Raw genomic sequence first — 18,440 nt, 5'->3', positions numbered from 1 at the left:
GAGTTTATTTCTTGGGCTCCACGAGTTCAGTGCTGAGGGCAAAATCCTATCTTGGTTTCATTTTGTCACTAATGAATTCATTCTGTCATACAGTTTCTTCCCCGTCATTTCAAGGGGATATGGAGAAAAAGACTCAACAGATGAGTGAACACACCAGCTATTTCACTGCCTGAGGCCTCCATGTCCTTACTGTAGTATTGGTTCCAATGAAATCAAAGCTAACCAAAAAAAAAAAAAAATAGGCGATTATTTCATTTGAAATGAAATCACCTACTAAAATGAAGACAATACAAGATATTAATAGTTTTTTAAAACTTTATAAAAACACATTTTAGCTCCTAACAACACAGCTCTGGATGTCAGGCCCATGCTCTCTGATAGGCAGGCTATTTGGAAGGAAAATTGCATATTTAGGGACAGAGAAGGAGGCTACCTGGGAAACTCCTGCAGGGCCTCTCCCGAAGCTTCCATTCCTTTGCTGTTTACTCTCCAACATAAACTTCCAACTGTTCTTTCACAGAGTCCTGATTTTAGCCCTTAGGTTGCCATTCTTTGTTCCGTCATGGGTAGGGCAACTCTAAGTGAATGTTCTTACATTTTTACTTTCTCACTATGGGATCAACCAACTTTCCCATAGAGCCACAATTCAGAGAAATAAATTTTATATTGTTGAGGAAACTTAAGGAGGCTATGCATTCAGAGTTCACACACTTTTTAAAGATGGAAATGAATAGAATCAGAAGACATATACCTGAAAATCACATGGAGAAAATCTATCACCTGTAATTTACTTGTTGTCATATGGGGACCACAGGTCTCCTTTCCTATGTTTTATGCATTCAATCAGTAAATATTGCTTGAGTGACTACTCTGTGCCAGGTTCTGCTTTAAGGACTGAGGGCACAGTGGTGAAGAAGACAGACGTCTCAGATCTCAAAGAACTTACTTCAGAGTAGAGAAACCGACAATAAGAAATTTACAATGTAAGATAAGAAGATGCTAAATGCTATGAAGAAAACTATAGCAGAATGAATGGGCAGAGTACTGACACATTGGTAAGCAACAGTCTTTCTGAAGAGTGCCATTGAAGATATACCTTAAAGGGGTGCCTGGGTGGCTCAATCAGTTAAGCATCCAGCTCTTGATTTTAAGTCAGGTCATGATCTCATGGTCTTGAGATCAAGCCCCGTGTCAGTCTCCGTACCGAGTGTGGAGCCTGCTTGGGATTCTTTCTCTCCATCTTCCTCTGCCCTTCCCCCACTCTCTTTCTCTTTCAAACAAACACCCAAACACCCAAACAAAAGAAGTACCTTAAAGCCACAGTTCCCACATTGTGTTTTAAAGTGCCATGGAGTGCTTCAGTGAACTCACAGGACACTTTATCAAAGTTTTGGGGGAAAATACTCAACATCTAGTAGTTACCACATGAGCTACTAGCTTGCATTAGTTCTCACAGTTCCAATATTAGATTATGCTCCATTTCTTCAGTGGTGATATTTATCTTTGCAAAGCTGAGTTTTAGGCTGTTGTTATGATAAAAAGCAAGTGTTGAGTAAAAATTAAGAAGACACAGGGCCCAATGTGATTCCAGGGTCTGAGGAGTTGTGTAGTGCACAAAGGTACACACATCCCACTAGTAAGTGTGGCAGGTGGAAAAAATGAACCCCCAAAGATATATTCCCTTGTTAATCCTGGAACCTGTGAATATTACCTCATTAGGCAAAAGAGTGAATATCACCTTATATGGCAAAAGATGTGATTAAGTTAAGGACAGGAGAGGGTGAATTTGTACTGGATTATTTGGATGGACCTTAAAAACAATTATAAGTATCCTTATAAGAGAGAAGCAGGAGATTCAACCTAGAGATACAAAGATGAGAAGGTGAATTTGTACTGGATTATTTGGATGGACCTTAAAAACAATTATAAGTATCCTTATAAGAGAGAAGCAGGAGATTCAACCTAGAGATACAAAGATGAGAAGGTGATGTGAAGACAGGTAGAGATGGCAGTAATGTTGCTATAAGCCAAGGAATGCCAGGGACTGCCAGCTACCAGAATATAGGAGAAGCATGGAGTACATTCTCCTACAGAGACTCTAGAAGAATATGGTCCTGAAGACACCTTGGTTTCAGACTTCTGGGTTCTGGAACCATGAGGAGTAAGTTTCTGTTGTCTTAAGTGGCCTAATATGTGGTAATTTGTGACCTTGAAAAATGCCCTAGGTAGAAGCCCTAGAAAACTAATGCAGTGATTAATTTCGGTTATTTATAAAAGAAATACAATTTATTTTCAATATATGTGTATTATTGTTTTTCAAATGGCTACTAAATTGTTAGGACATAAATACTTATATCGTTTGGCCTGAACTAATTACATCAAACTGTTAGGTATTTCTTTTGTCCTATAATCCACGTGAAGCGATTACTGAGCAGTAAGGTCATGTGAACCAAGAGAATTTTGGAAATTTTTCCTTCAAATGAGAAAGTAGACTATGAGATGTTCTGAGGGAAGCATGTTTCAGGAAGAGGCAAGATCAAGGGCAGAGGCTCCGAGGCAGGAACAGACATGATGGGCAAAAGGCCAGTGTGCCAAGGTATAATGAGTAGGAGGTGGAGTTCGAGAGAGAAGCAGGGGTGAGATGATATGTGACCTCACAGACCAGAGTAAGGAATGCAATTATGTTGTAACTGTGCTGAGAAGCCATGGGACAGTTTTGTTTTTCTTGTTGTGTTTTGGAGAGACAGAGAGAGAGAGAGAGAACATGAACAGGGGAGGGGCAGAAAGAGAGGGAGAGAATCTTAAGGAGGCTCCATGCCCAGCCCCGATCTGGATGTGGGGCTTGATCTCACACTGTGAAATCATAACCTGAGCCGAAATCACTAGTGGGTGGCTTAACCAACTGAGTCATCCGGGCACCCCGCCATTGGACGGTTGAGTAGAGGAGTGATGTGTGGCAGGATTTACACTGTGAAATGACTATCTGGCTGTAGTGTAGAGAACTGACAGTAGAAATCTGACTTACAAAGAGTGGAAGACAAAAGACTCCAGGCTTCCTCAGAGGTCTGAGTAAATCTTTGCCCCATCTCTCCCATCCTTTTGTATTGGCTACTCCATGTTTACCATCAGTGCATAGACTATGTAGATGTAGAAGAAATTATGGAATTCACACAAAGAGTGGAGAACCTTATGTATTGTACATTTGCATTTGGTATATCCTTTTCTAGGTGTCAAAGCCCTCTTCTAGAATATTATTTTTATTATTTTTTATTTACTTATCTTTATTTGAGAGAGAGCGAGTGGGAGCAGAGGAGAGGGGCAGAGCGGGGCTGGGGAGAGAGAGAGAGAATCTCAGGCAGGCTCCATGCTCAGCCTGGAGCTGAATGTGGGGCTCAATCCCACGACCCAAGGATTATGACTTAAGCCAAAATCAAGAGTTGGATGCTCAACTGACTGAGCCACGCAGATGCCCCTAGAAGTTTATTAATTGAAAACAAAGAATAAATAACAAGAGTATTTAGTCAGGTTGCAAAGGCATGGAGCAGGCATAGGTGCTAGAAGGTACCCAATGGGGAGCAGAGCAGACTGGCTGGATAACTTTAGCAAGTGGCATATCAGCCTTCCCTACTAAACGGTCAGGTTCTCCTTGGCCACGGTGCCCAGTGTGGGAAAGCTCTGGGCCCACTATAACAGATAACACTGTATCATTTGTTCCCTGTGCTTGGCATCTGCAGGGAAGTCCTGTGAGCAAAGGTACTTTGCTACTAAGGTAACAGAACAAATAAAAGTAATAGATCCCCAGGGCCACAGCTGGAGCAGGGGTAGATTCCTCATGGCAATGAAAACAGCAGATGGAGAAATCCCAACAGCATCTTTGGCCCAGAAAACTACTAGTGTGGGCACTCCATTCCCAAAAGCTACTTAAATCAGTCACATGACTCAAAAACCTAACATGGGTGGTAAAAAAGGAATGCCCATTATAGAGGCCAGCTTACTCTCAGTTCTAGTCCTACTGAACTCTGTTGGTCAGACCTACATGTTCAGTTGTGGACATCACATGAAACCTTGGTGAACTTTTGAAACATATCAAACCAAAGTATGTTTTAATTAAATTAAAAAAAAATTTAACGTTTATTCTTGAGAGAGAGAGAGAGACAGAGAGAGAGAGAGAGACAGAGCATTAGCAGGGGAGGGGCAGAGAGAGAGGGAGACACAGAACCCGAAGCAGGCTTCAGGCTCTGAGCTGTCAGCACAGAGCCCGATGTGGGTCTCCAACCCACAAACCCTGAGATCATGACCTGAGCCGAAGTCCAATGCTTAACCAACTGAGCCACCCAGGTGTCCCTTTAATTAAGTTTTTTAAATGTTTATTTATTTTTGAGAGATAGAGAGACAGAGCATAAGGGGGGAGGGGCAGAGAGGGAGGGAGACAGAATCTGAAGCAGGCTCTGAGCTGTCAGTACAGAGCCTGATGCGGGGATCGAACCCACAGACTGTGATATCATGACCTGAGCTGAAGTCGGATGCTCAACAGATTGAACCACCAAGGCACTCCCAAAGTATTTTTTTAACATTTATTTGTTTTTGAGAAAGGGAGAGAGAGAAACAGAGCGCGAGCACCGGAGGGGCAGAGAGCGGAAGACACAGAATCTGAAGCAAAATCCAGGCTGTGAGCTGCCAGCACAAATCCTGACTTGGGGCTTGATCCCCTAACCACGAGATCATGACCTGAGCTGAAGTCAGGCACTTAACCTATTGATCCATCTAGGTGCCCCCAAACCAAAGAATTTTGATTCCTGCTACTTCTGAGCTCCTCGGTGTCCCAGAGCTCCTTTACCCCAAATCACAGGTCACCACTCATCATTTCAGGGGAAAGAAAAATAACAGCCTATAAAAATGGGAAAAAATATTTTTCAGTATCAGAACTCAAATTTGACTTTTCTTGAACCTACAGAGAGAAAATAATCTTGAAAGCCAATCTTTGTTGAGACACAAGAGGGGTTTCAAACTTTCACATGTTTCTCTTCACATATCAAGTGTGGATTGTGGCAGAACCCTCAGAGAAGGCATATTTTGGAATGGCGGAGGATAAGACATAACAAAAGTTCCTGCCAAGCTGTTTGACACAGTGCAGATCAGAAGAGCAGCACGGTGGAAGGAGGCATCTAGATGGAAGGATCTGGGCTAGTGGTCATGGGCAACTGCATCCTGCACAGACTAAGCAATGCAACCAGAGATTCTTGCCTCTTCCAGTAGAGGAATGGAGATGGGCTGGGAAGCCAGCAGACCAGGCAAGGTCTGTGGTCAGGTGGCAGAGGGCACACTGCTGGGACTTTGCAACTGAGGGAGGGCCATAGGAAGGACCAGGGTTTTCAGCAGTGGAGCTTACACAACATCTAGGAAGATGCTAGGAAGGATGGGGTACCCTATGCCAGCCAGAGGACCAGAAACCAGGTGGGAGAGGACATGTAGACAGGAGGACACTGACGACCCAGAGGTACCACAGAATGAAATCAGAAGCCTTTGTGCATCTCCACTGCCATTAGGATATAAAAGCTACCTCTGAACTTACAAACCCACAGAGGACAGAGGTAGGGATTCCTTTCTGAGGGGAGAAACACTCTTACCCGGAGAATTTAAACTTTGAGTTATTGAATATTGACCTGAATGAGACATGGGTCTTTCTGCTATAACTCCATGTACCTGTGCCTGAAAAACTTCTCAATCTGTACAATTACTCAGAAAGAATAGCAAGATTTGTAGGAAAAATAAGTTTAAGGGCAAACCACTCAAAACCAGAGCACTAACAAAACAATAGTGTGTATTTCAGGGAGAATGTGACTGCCCAGGCAGGCAGGTGGACCAGTGGCTTCAGGCTGCCTCAGGGAATCAAAATTCTGAGAAAAAATATTGCAAAGGTATAACCTTGTTGTGGTGAGACAAGGCAGGTGACCATGGAGTCCTGAGCAAGGGGGAGGTGTCCTGGGTATAGATACTCATTCAAAACAAGCAAACAAAGACCCACAATTCTTTAGAAGATACCTGCTTTTAATTTTCTTAAAGTGCAGATTAAAAGGCTCCTGCTTACACAACCATTAAGCTGAGGGTGTTTTCCTTCCTTGCTGATGATTACAATGCTAGTTCTGCTTCCCTTGCCCAGCAGAAATCATGTATGAATCAAAGCGATTTCTGCATTATACTGACATCATCTTATTAACTGATCATGGATAGTAATTGATGTTACAAAGATGTGTATTGTAGCAGAATTTTAAATTTGAAGAAATAGATTTATCTGGAAAGTTTAATTTTCCCCCCTATGATCAGGAACAGGGGCTCATGAGTACGATAAAATGAATTGCAGATAATACAAAGCTAAAAAAAGAAAACACATCAAAGTCAAGTCCTGTGAATTGTGATTCATCCACACACATATTCAAAAGGACACAGGTTAACTAACCAGAGGGCAATGTAAGAAAGCAACTGACATGATGAAGCGGCTGAGGCCTGCTTATCTGAGAAGCAGATGTCTGAGGTGTTTAGCCTTGGGAGAAGAGACTAAGCAGAGAGGTGACGACTGTCTTCAAATATTTTAAGGGTTATTGTTTTGGGGAATGAGTTATCTAGAATTATATTACCACGAAGCAGTAACTTTGTCTTTTTTTTTTAAATTTACATCCAAGTTAGTTAACATAGAGTGTAATAATGGTTTTAGGAGCAGAATTTAGTGATTCATCACTAAATTCTAAATCATCACTAAATTCATACAACACCAAGTGCTCATCCCAGCAAGTGCCCTCCTTAATGCCCCTCCCCCATTTAGCCCTTCCCCCCCCACTCCACACCCCTCCAGCAACCCTCAGTTTGTTCTCTGTATTTAAGAGTCTCTTATGGTTTGCCTGCCTATCTGTTTTTATCTTATTTCTGCTTCCCTTATCTGATGTTTGTCTGTTTCGTTTCTTAAATTCCACATAAGAGTGAAAGCATGTATTCATCTTTCTTTGACTTCCTTATTTCGCTTAGCATAATACACTCCAGTTGCATCCATGTCGTTGCAAATGGAAAGACTTCATTCTTTTTGATCTCTGAGTCGTATTCTGTCATACATGCATATATATATATATATATATATATATATATATATATCACATCTTCTTTATCTCTTTGAGCAGTGACTTTGTCTTGAGATATTTTCCCCCCAGCAAAATCATGATGGAATCACACACGAGCCCCTCCCACAGACCTCCACTTTCTGTCTAAGGCATTTCCAGTTGAATCCCAGGACTCCATTACACATGGTTTGATTAACCACTGCCATAAAGGGCAGAGAAAGGATCAGCAGATAGAAATTTCCTTAAGACAGATTGTAACATTATTAAGAGAATACATTTATAATTGTGAGTCTCTCTCATTTTCTATCATATTCTAAACCAGCTGTACTCACACCTAAACTCACACTTGTATGAGAAAACGTTTGAATGCCTACCCTGTGTGAGACAATGTGAGCTGCACTTCCTCACCTCTGTGTTTTACTAACTTTTCCTCTAGTGTCCTGAAGATTCTTTCTGGCTTTTTGTTTTGTTTTCTTTTCCTGGGAGTCCCAAAGGAGGGCCTCACATCTTCCCATGTGGCTTGGGGTTTTAGTCATCTTATCCCAGCACTCTCTTCCACTAGCAGCTTGCCATGTCTGCTGGGCATCCCACTGCATCTGACACTGCTTCTGGACCCCACTGCTGGGTCCACCTGGCACCTCTCCTCCTAGTGGACACTCTCACTTCTTCTGTGAGAATCACTTTGCAAAACCACTGCTTCTGTGGAGTCACTTCTCTTCCCAGATCAGCCTCTAACCCTGTGATTTCCAGACTCAACATCCTCTTGCTGGGCACTACAGTCTCCTCCCAGATTCTTCCTGGTGCTAAAGCAGTTGCATTTTGAATGGGGGAAGAATAGTTGCTTTTGTGTTACATCTGGATTGAGGAACCTGGGTGACTTGTGCCCCAATGTCATAAAGAATATTCAGCAATAGAGGTGTTAACCACCCTTTCTTCAGAGAATTCATATAGAAAGCCAAAGTTGACAGAGACATCCAAAAAGTGCACATCAACATGCACTCGGGATCACCCCTGTCTTCTAATGACCATGGCTTGTTTGCTGGGTCAGGACGCATTCTTGGCTCTTTTTCACATTGTTTTCTCTGAGAAGCCTTCTTGATTCTTTGTGCAAATACAGATTGGGAAGTCAGTCTGACCCCACAAGTCTACCAGATAGCCCCAGATATATGCATACGTTGTGTAAAGGCTCTACCACATAATTATAAAAGGAATACTTTTGCATTTTAGAGTTTTTGGAAAATACAAAAATATGCTTGCTCAGCATCCCTTCATACTTAATAATACAGAATGTATGGAAAGAGGGAGTCCCAAAGTGAGGTCATATGAGAGAGATAGATTTATTGTTACGTATAATTGGCATATAATTTGGCATTATATTTTGGTGATTCTCTTTGTAACACTGACTGGATGGTTGTGTCGTTGTGCCTTTGCTCTGGATTTCCAGTGATGGAATGATTGCTGTGCATTCTGACAGTATGACAAAAATATCTAAATGTTGGTGCCAGGGTGTAGTTTGTGTGGGAAATGCATGTGGCTTAAATGTGGCAATCAGTGGGGGGTAGATTCCCAGCAACAAAATTTTAATTATACATGGACTACATCCTTCACATAAGTCAAAGAATCCTGTAACTTCAAAAGCTGCATTTGAAATGGATTTAAAAATCATTTAAGGTGCTTAGGTTGTATTCTGTTTACACAAAGTTTTTACTAAATAGTAATTACATGGGTTCCTACTCTTCCTGGATTTGGGAATTCCTGCCAGGTTATTAAGAACACCTTCCGTCACCAACTTCACTGTGGCCCCAGCAAAAAGAGTAGTTATTTTACACAGTGTTTCTTCAAACAACTTTGTAACACACTTCTAATACTTATTTAAATGATCAGTCTCTCCATTCTATGGTAATAAAATATTCTTTGTCACATATGATCTGACTGCCTGCTCAAGAAGGTGGGCCCTGGTAGCTGGTGGGGGTGATGATGCACGTTTGGCAGGGATGAGAGGTGACACAATTGCCCTGCATTAGGAAGAGGGAGAGACTTAGAGGGAAAGAATCCAGGAAAGACAAAGGAGAGAAAGACCTAGAAGGAAACTGAAGTGGAGAGCCACATTTGGGAGGAAACCAAGTAACCTGGGGGTGAAAAGACTTACTGCGGAATTGTTGTTACTGTGGGTTTGTATTGAGTTTGCAGAGGGGAAAGGGGCTCTCACCTCACTCTGCTCATCTTAGTTTGGGTTGCTGTAAACCAAGTCACATGGTGGAAAGACAGGGAGTTCTCTAGGAGTTCTCATTTATAAGGGCACTAATCTTATTCATGAGGACTCCACCCTCATGATCTAATCACCTCCAAAGGCCCTAGCTCTTCATACCATTACTTTGGGGTTAGGGTTTCAATGTAAGAATTTTGGGGGACACAAACCTTCAGTCCATTGCACTATTCCTTTCCATGGGTAAGATGACTTCTTTTGTGCAACACCGAACATTGTATGGAACAAGACAGGAAAAACGAGAGGGTTACAAGAGCCACCAGACTCACCTCCTGCTACCCACCCAGTCTCTGTTCTTTTGCCTGGTTTTGCCTCTTGGCTTTCCCCTCCACCCCCTCAAGCTCAGCCTTGCCCCACTGTGTAATCTAAGCTCCATCCATATCAAACTACTAAACTTGCCACATTTTCTTCAACACTTTTTCTTCACACTTGTTGCTAGAGTATTTTCTCCCCAGCCTCCTCTTTATGCCTTGTTAATTCCTATTCACACTTTGTGTCTCTATTCAGATGTCACTGCTTCTAGAAGCATATGCTGACCACCCCCCATCCCCAAACCCTGACTTAGGTAAGTGCTCCTCTACCATCTACTACATTCTCTTGTTACTGCTGCTTTCACTGCTGTTTCCTCCACTAGACTCTATGTTCTTTGATGGTTGGAATAAACCATGCCTGCTTGACCTTTATTGTCCCAAAGCCTAGTAGAGTGCCTAAGAAGTACTCAATAAATATCCAATGGGTGGGAAAATAGAGGGATTAATGAACGGAGTAACAATGGATGAATGGTGGTGTTAATTTTCTCTCCAGGCTTACTACTCTTGTCTGTATCAAGAAAGGTCCAGTCAGAAAGGAAACAATGAAAAACATAAAGTCTGGGGCACGTGGGTGGCCAGTCGGTTAAGCGTCTGGCTTCAGCTCAGGTCATGATCTCGCGGTTCATGAGTTCGAGCCCAGCGTCAGGCTCTGTGCTGACAGTTCAGAGCCTGGAGCCTGCTTCAGATTCTGTGTCTCCTCCTCTCTCTCTGCCCCTCCCCTGCTCAAGCTCTGTCTTTATCTCTCAAGAATAAATAAACTTAAAAAAAAAAAACCATTAAACCTAACAAACTAGACATTTGAAACAAAGGTAGATGTAGTTAATTATACAACATTGGAAGGGATACTGAGGTAACTTTGGTGTTACTAACTGCAGGAATCAGCTATCTATAGGACTAGGGGACTAGAAGAAAGAGGTAGGTGTCCAGAACCTGTGGTACCCCCACTGTTGGCGGTCAGAATTCTGAGGAGGAGTAGAGTTCAGTGAGGACTGAACTTCTGAAGATAGGGTGTGGCATCATGGTGCTTGGACTTCTGAGGAGAGGGCATCATCTGGTGGGTGTAGACTGTGGAAATGGGCCAAGCCCAGTGGGAGAGGGTGCATATCACTGTTGATACTGGCGCTAATAGGAATCATGGACCTCACTACTGCAGGTACCTCTGGAGGGGCACAGAAAGGCTGGAGTGAACCATCTGTGGTGCTGGAGCATTGCTAATAGGACCTGAAGGGAGGAATGCTTTTTTCTGTCTTCTTGCCACCTTCCAATCCTTTGATGCCTCCCATTAGCACAACGTAATCAAATGCCAACTGGCAAGCTAGTATGAGGAACAGGGGTACAAATCTAGGCCCAGAGTTATAGAGCATAGCAGGGTCTGGGGCTCAGAGAAAATAGGTAAATAACAGGTAAAGTCAATGCCTTCGGCTAATCAGCATCCATACCTATCCTTCTAATGACTTGGAATTCTGTGCATCTGCCCAATAAGATGCAGTTATCCTTCATACAGATGAAGCCTGTATGATACTTTTCCTAAAAGGAAAGATCTCCCACAGCAATCATATCCATATCTATCTGAATATTCTGTAACACAAAGTCATAGATTTAGCGAACAGCAGTGGTACTCAAGTAAAATAGTAGGAGAAAGGAAGAGGAAGGAGAAAACTGACTTAACATTAGAATACACATTATAGACAAGGTAGAGAATATTCATAACAGATACTTTTCTCTAATTGCTCAAGAGGCCATGGTTGATATTTATAACTTACTTTTCCACTAGCTATTTGATTTTTCCTTCATCTTAAAATAGCCACTCAGGTGACAAAACTTCTTTACTGGAAGCACAACTCAAGCCTGCATTCCAAGTAGAGTCTGAAGCCCCAGAGTTTTGCTTTTATTGGGATGTAGTTTTCCACAAATTTTATACATGGAAGTATGTGAGGCACCTGTAGAAGACTATAATTTCCAAACACAGTTCTTCCTGCCCCTGTGAGGAGTAATTTTCCCAAACATTCTATAAAACTCTTTTTGAGCCTTTTGGCTCATTAGCACAAGAAACCCCAAATGGTTGGATAAGCCTAAATAGGATAATTTCTCCTTGGGAACTAAGATCCCAAAACCAGCAAAGCTCAAAGTTGTAGAGATGGGAAACAAAAATTATCTCAGTAGTTAATTAGGTGTAGCTGTAGGTGAGTCCATTCCCAAATTTTACGCCTTAATTCTGGCTATGGAATAAATTGCACCACGTATTGGTCACTGGTTCAGAGCATATATTTCAGCTATAGGATAGAATACCTATCTTTCAGGGTTTTCTTATTTAAGGGCATTCCACCATTTGATTGTAACAATTATTTGTGGGTGATGTGATATGTAAATAAGATGAGTATATTCATGGGCCTGGGCCCATTGCCATGCTACTTTGTCATGAAATAAGTTCCTTGGTTAGAAGCAATGTGGCATGGGATACCATGATGGTGGATAAGGCATTATTATGTAAGTCCAAGGTTAATGGTATGGGGAAAACATTGCAGTTAGAAAAGTCCATGCTCTAATAGGTTTGTATTCCAATGAGCAGAAGTGGTTGACCCTATGAGGAAGAGTTGCAATATAAGTAATCTGCTACTAGGTGGTGCTCTGACTTCCCTGCAAATGATAGCATATCAGTGGACTCAGTATTTGTCTCTGCTATCAGCAGGTTGGACACTCAGCAGTAGCAATTGCCAGTTCTGGTTCAGAAAGCGGCACTGCACATTGATAAGCTCTTCCACAGCCTCCATCCCTGCCGCTAAGGAAATGCCCTGAAATGGCTGGAGAGAGGCTAATTGCCACAAAACATGTCACCTTGAATATCTGGATATTGAGAGCCTCTTCTGTGGTGGATGTCCTTTGGTGATCCCATGAGACACTCACTTCCTGAAGACACTGAAAAATCAACTAGAGAATGGAACACCAGAATTCTAGAAAAATTCAATGGGAGTTGCCTCTGTAGCCTGTGAGGATATTGCCATTATGATGGAGATGCTATTATGAAGGGATCCTACAGAGGCAGAGGTCAAACACCAATACTTATTTCCAGAAAGAAGGCATCAACAGAGTAGGAGTAAATAGCAATAGGGATATAATGGCAGTCAGAATAGTTGTGCCTAAAAGGATCTTCAATGGTGGTTAATTCAAAATATGTCCATAGGCATGAAAGAAATGGGCAGCTTACTAGAGCATCACGTGATGTTTATAACAGGAAAGAATCCTAGTCTAGTAGGTAGAAATCTGACGTGAGTTGTCACAATACAGAATCATGACTTGCCTTGTTCTGTGCTCTAAGCTTGTCCACAGACACTGAACTTTTTTTTTTCTCTATTTTGTTCTTTGTTGCATCTTCAGTATATTTAAATGAGTGAATGCATGAATAAATGTATTGGTATAAATGGCTAATAGAAAAAATGGGAAGGAAGGGCTGATAGGATTTGTTGGCTCAATTAGAAGAATGGGTTAAAGGCTCAAGTGGAAGCTTTAGATGCTTAAGAAAATGGTGATAGCATTAACATAAATAGAATATTTGGGGCAAAGCAACTTATTAGAGATGGCAGGGAGTACAAATATGAGGAATTCAGCTTTTAAAGCTGAATCTGAGAATTGTTGCAGATCTTTTTCAAAGCTGCCAGAGGTCATCCAGCATCATCTTTTTAATTTATTATCTGGATAAATAAGCCAAACATTTGGGTGGGAATCTTGGCTCTGTCACGATACATGCAATAAAGATGGTCTGTGTGATATGTGATATGTTAGTCTCAGGCCGACACTCCCACCCCCAGATCCCTACCCCTGCATCATACTCATTACCTTCTGGGCCTATGCAGGTGGCCGAGCAGAGCAGTCGAATAGAAATGTTTACACAGAGAAGTCTTCATTACCTCTGACAGACGTATTTTAGCCTCACAGCTTCCAACCCCAGTTCCTGGAAGGCTGCCCAGCATTGTTGCCAGATATCATTGCCATGGAAACCACAGACTATCCCACTAGGGTGAGACACACACAAAAGCAAAAGCAGTGTTAATAACAGACTTTTTTTTTTTTTTTTTTTTAGGCTCCGGTACCTCTGATTTTACACCTGACAGGACCAAACATACGTCCCTCTTGGGGACACAGGGAAAAGCAAACCAGTAGAGTTGGGGTTATTAGTGGCTTTCAGGAACAGAATAACCTGGGTAAATCCCATCCGAAGAGCAGGGCCACAAATTACTCTCCAAAGCATAAAAATGTTTTTTTCTTATTTTCCTCTGAATATAGAGCTACCATGACTGGTACTTCTTTTAGAAAAGAATGATATCTTTTAGGTTTTTGACATTGTAAAGATAACTTCAGTGCAAATGGCTTAGAAGAGAATAGAAATTCCAGGAATTAACTCCACCATACCAAAATTACCTTGGGTCTTTAGACTGAGGATGGAGGAGGGCACTAGTCATGAGAATTACCTAGCACAAGGGATTTGTGTTGCTCACCTTGAAGCCAATAGAAATATTAGTGTTGCATCAGCTTCTTGAGCTGGGCAGTCTTGATAGATAGAGGGTGAGTACCGATGTTACCATTCACAGATCTGTGTCCTAGAGAGCTGTGTATGTGACTCGATGTAAATTGTACCTCTATAAAATATTGTTGGTGTAAAAAGTGAAAAACTGGGGCATCTGGGTGGCTCAGTTGGTTAAGTGTCCAACTCTTGGTTTTGGCTCAGGACATGATTTCATGGCTGGGAGATTGAGCCCCTTGTGGGGCTCTCTGCTGAGTGTGGAGCCTGCTTGGGACTGTCTCTCTCTCCCTCTCTCTCTGCCTCTCCCCGTTATCTCTCTCTCTCTCTCTCTCTCTCTCTCTCAAAATAAACACAAAAAAGTGAAAAACTAAATAATATAAAATATTCAGAGCATTTTTTTCTAATTTGCTATTTTTTTGAGGGAAAGGTGGATTTGAGGTGTGGCTTCCTAGAACCATACAACTTTATTTTGAAACTTTAGTTACATCATTTCCTAAAAATGATTTTCTAAGAATTACTAGGGATCTTCATTGTGCTAAGGACTTAGGGAGCTGTACAGCTACTTACTGAGCAGTTACTCTGGGATAGGTTATGTATGTATGTATGTATGTATGTATTTCTGGGATGGGGCTTAAATGTTTTTCCTTTTGCCTACCCATCCCCTCTGATTTTTGTGTGCCCTATCACATACCCCTCTTGTCCTACCAGCCAGGGGGATAATGCTCCACTGGTCACATCCTAGATTCCTATCTGAATATGGCATATATACATATCTTCCCAGCATGGTGGTTCTCTCCTGGCACTTGGAAAGAAGCTATGATGAGTCTACACTGAAGTTCTAAATGAAATTCCAATGCTGGTCGTAATATGAGTCATTCTCTTGCTCATTACCAGTTTCTACCTTCTCCAGCAGCCATCCTTGTTTTTACTGACAGGTGGAACTTCTCTGAGTGAAGGCATCTCTGAGTGAAGGTACCTTTCCATGGTGCCCTTTTACGTTTTATTTTGTTCCTGTCTGCATCTCTGTTATCTGCTAAAGAGAGCACTGAAATACGTGATAAGTGTTGATTAGTTATGTTTATTATCCCCAATTGTTTTTCTTCTTCCTCTTCCACTTTCTCCTCCTTGATATTCATTCTATATTCTTGTCTTGACTACAACCTTAATGTACATGTTTCTTGAAATCTGTAAAACTGAAGATTAATTTTTCATCCTTTCAAGAGCCAAGATACAAGACATGAGAAAGAATTTTGCCATTTAAAGAAGAAAAAGAGAGGATTCTGGGGAGAAGAAACAATATGGATAAGGGTCCTGAAGTGAGATGTAGCCTAATCCATTCTAGAAACTGAAAGAAGAATATTGTGACTAGAGCTCAGTGAATATGTTAAGAATGATTTTGAGAGGTAGTCAGAGAGAAATGTGGGGACAGGATCATGCAGTAGGAATAGGAATCCATTGAAGAAGGACTTGTGTGATTTTGTTTTTATCCTAAGAAGATCATTCTGGTAGGCAAGTGGGGAGTGGGATGAGTAAGAGAAGAAGTAAAAGAAGCAGGTAAGTAGATGTTGTCACACAGGACACAGATAAAGAGGCTCCACTCATAGTGGAGGTGAGCAGAGAGTACAGACATTACATATACTTGGAACTATAAACTGGCAGGGTATTGATCAGAGTGAAGGTGAAGCATTGAAAAAAAATAATGTCTTATAGGTTTCTGGCTTGTGAATTGAGTGAGCAATGGTACCATTTACTGAGAATGGGAAGACTCAGGTGGGAAAAGAACACTTGTGGGTTATTTTAGAAATCTATGAGATATCCAAGGGAAGGTATCAACTAGGCAATAAAAAAGGCAATTCTAGAGTTGAAAGAAATGGTCTAAACTAGAAATGAAGTATGAGATTCATTAGCACACAGATGGTGTATACATTGATGGAAACTGATCGAGTCACCTAATGTTTCAGCCTACAGAGACATTTTCATTCATTCTAGCAACATGGAGATCTCTGATGACCTTGACAAGAGCAGTTTCAGTGGAGAACTCGGATAGGGGATGATATGTGGTCAGATATGGAGTACATGGGAGATGAAGTCAAGACAGCCTCTGTAGGCAGTTTCTTCTAGAAATGTAAAGAAGAGGAATGGGTTAGTAGCTGGCAATGGATGTGGGAATATGTGTATGTGTACATGTGTGTGTGTATATATATATATATATATATATATATATATATATATATACATATGTATGTGTTACATAATTTTAAAAAATGAGAGACTCAAGAATATATATACTAATTAAAATTAGAGAAAGGGAATAGCTAGGGATAACTAAAGGAATCAAATCCTTGAGAAGGAAAAAGAGAGTGGATATAATTACCCTTCCCCATGGTACCAAGAGAAAAGAAAATGACTACATGTGTGACTAAATTGGTAGGTCTGGGAGGGGCAGATGAAAGATTTCAGATATCATAGTTTGTATTTTCTTAGAGTATAAAGCAAGGTCATCAGCTATGAGTAGATGTTGGATTGGGGTATGATAGAACTGGAGAGAGTGAAAGAGGTATGGAATATTGTGTAGCAGAAGGCAGTGTGAGTCAACTAAAGACATGTGGTAGGCTTTTTTTGGCAGTACTGATTAGTCAACTACCTTGTGTGTGTTTTTTCCATCCACATCCAGCTTTTTGGGTGCAGGCACAGAAAAGGTGGGTTGGAGGGTTTATTCAGGAGTAGGATGAGGCAGATGGCTACAAAGGAGGGGGTGGAGCAAGAAAGCTGAGGTTCTTTGCAAGGTGGGGATTGTAATGATGGATAAAAGAATCTAGGCCTAACAAGTAGGGATATAAAACTAGGACTAGATAATGGATAGTGAAAAGGTGGTGGATTCACCTTGACATCTCTAGCATCCTGGAGGATTATGGAGACAAAGGTACTGAGTAGTGAACTGAAAGGTTAGGATCATGCTTGAGGACATATTTGAAATAAAAAGTACAGATGGGTGCAGTTTTTGGAAGTTATAAGGTCCAGAATGTGATCATGGGATTGAGTGACGGAAGGGTGGAGGTAAGGAGTTCAAGGAAATGAAAATCTTGGGTGTTGGATCATTCATCTCAGGGATTCTAAATTCATCAAGAATGAGGAAAGGAATTATAAAGAAGATTTTGGGGACCAAAGAAGAAAATTTAAGCCTTGGGAAAATACTAAGATGTAGGTTATTGATGGCAATGAAGAAGGGAAGAGGGTATAGTATTAAAGGTCCATTCTGCAAAGATCAGGAGTTTTATTCAGGAAGGAGGGGAAAGAAAGGTCTGAAGTGGCAATGGAAGACACATGAGGAATTGCAGCAAAAGAAAAAAAAACCTACCTTACAATGAAGTCAGCCATGCTTCACTAAGGGGCATTTCAAGAAGATATCAAGGATGTAGCCAAGTGCACTGATCTCAGAGGGCACTGTGGAATGTTTGGATGAATCCCAGAGGTGGTGGATTCTTGAACATTGACTACCCTAGACTTGGAGTTGGCGGCAGCCTCCTAGGCTTGTCACTAGATGTTTGCTAGGGTCAGAAGGAAGGATCTGCATTTTCATGGTGTTCCCTTATGCTTTCACACCTTCATTCTGCAACTTTCATGGCACTTGTGAAACTGCTGAAATTAGGATTCTTTTGGTCCTTCAAAACTTCATCTGTGTGCTTATAGAGTCTTCCCCAATTTCTCTTGAGGACTATGGTCCTTTTCCTGCAGGCTGCCTCTGTTCCCCAGCCCATGACCTTATCCTGGTTTCAGTATCCTATGTGATGACCTATTTAACAACTGAATGTCTCAGTTGCTTAAAATAATTTCTTTAAAAAATTTCACCACTATCTCACATTAATGGATTAGTTTCATCTTAAGTAGCTATCCCCTGGGCCTTGTCACATATAAAACTGCTCAATATTTGAAATCCTCAGTCTGGAAATCCCTTTCTGTTTTCTCTTCCTCACTGCAACCAGTTCTTTAGCCTGATCTGACATGAGTCCTTGCTATTCCCGAAGTCTCTCTTCCCTCCAGCCTGCGCCCATTTGGATCCTTGAGAAATCACCTACAGGACACGCTCACTGATGTCCCCAGTTCCAATGACTCTTCAACTTTCAGAACCACCTACTTTTCTCATCCTACACTCAGGATAAACTTCCCAGTTTTTGGTTGTTCTGTTACTTAGTCACCTTTGTTAGAGAAAATCACATAACAGTGACTTCGAATCA

This window comes from Prionailurus bengalensis, chromosome B4 (assembly GCF_016509475.1).
Source record: "Prionailurus bengalensis isolate Pbe53 chromosome B4, Fcat_Pben_1.1_paternal_pri, whole genome shotgun sequence".
NCBI classification, from domain to species: Eukaryota; Metazoa; Chordata; class Mammalia; order Carnivora; family Felidae; genus Prionailurus; species Prionailurus bengalensis.
Note: the sequence above shows the minus strand (reverse complement) of the source record.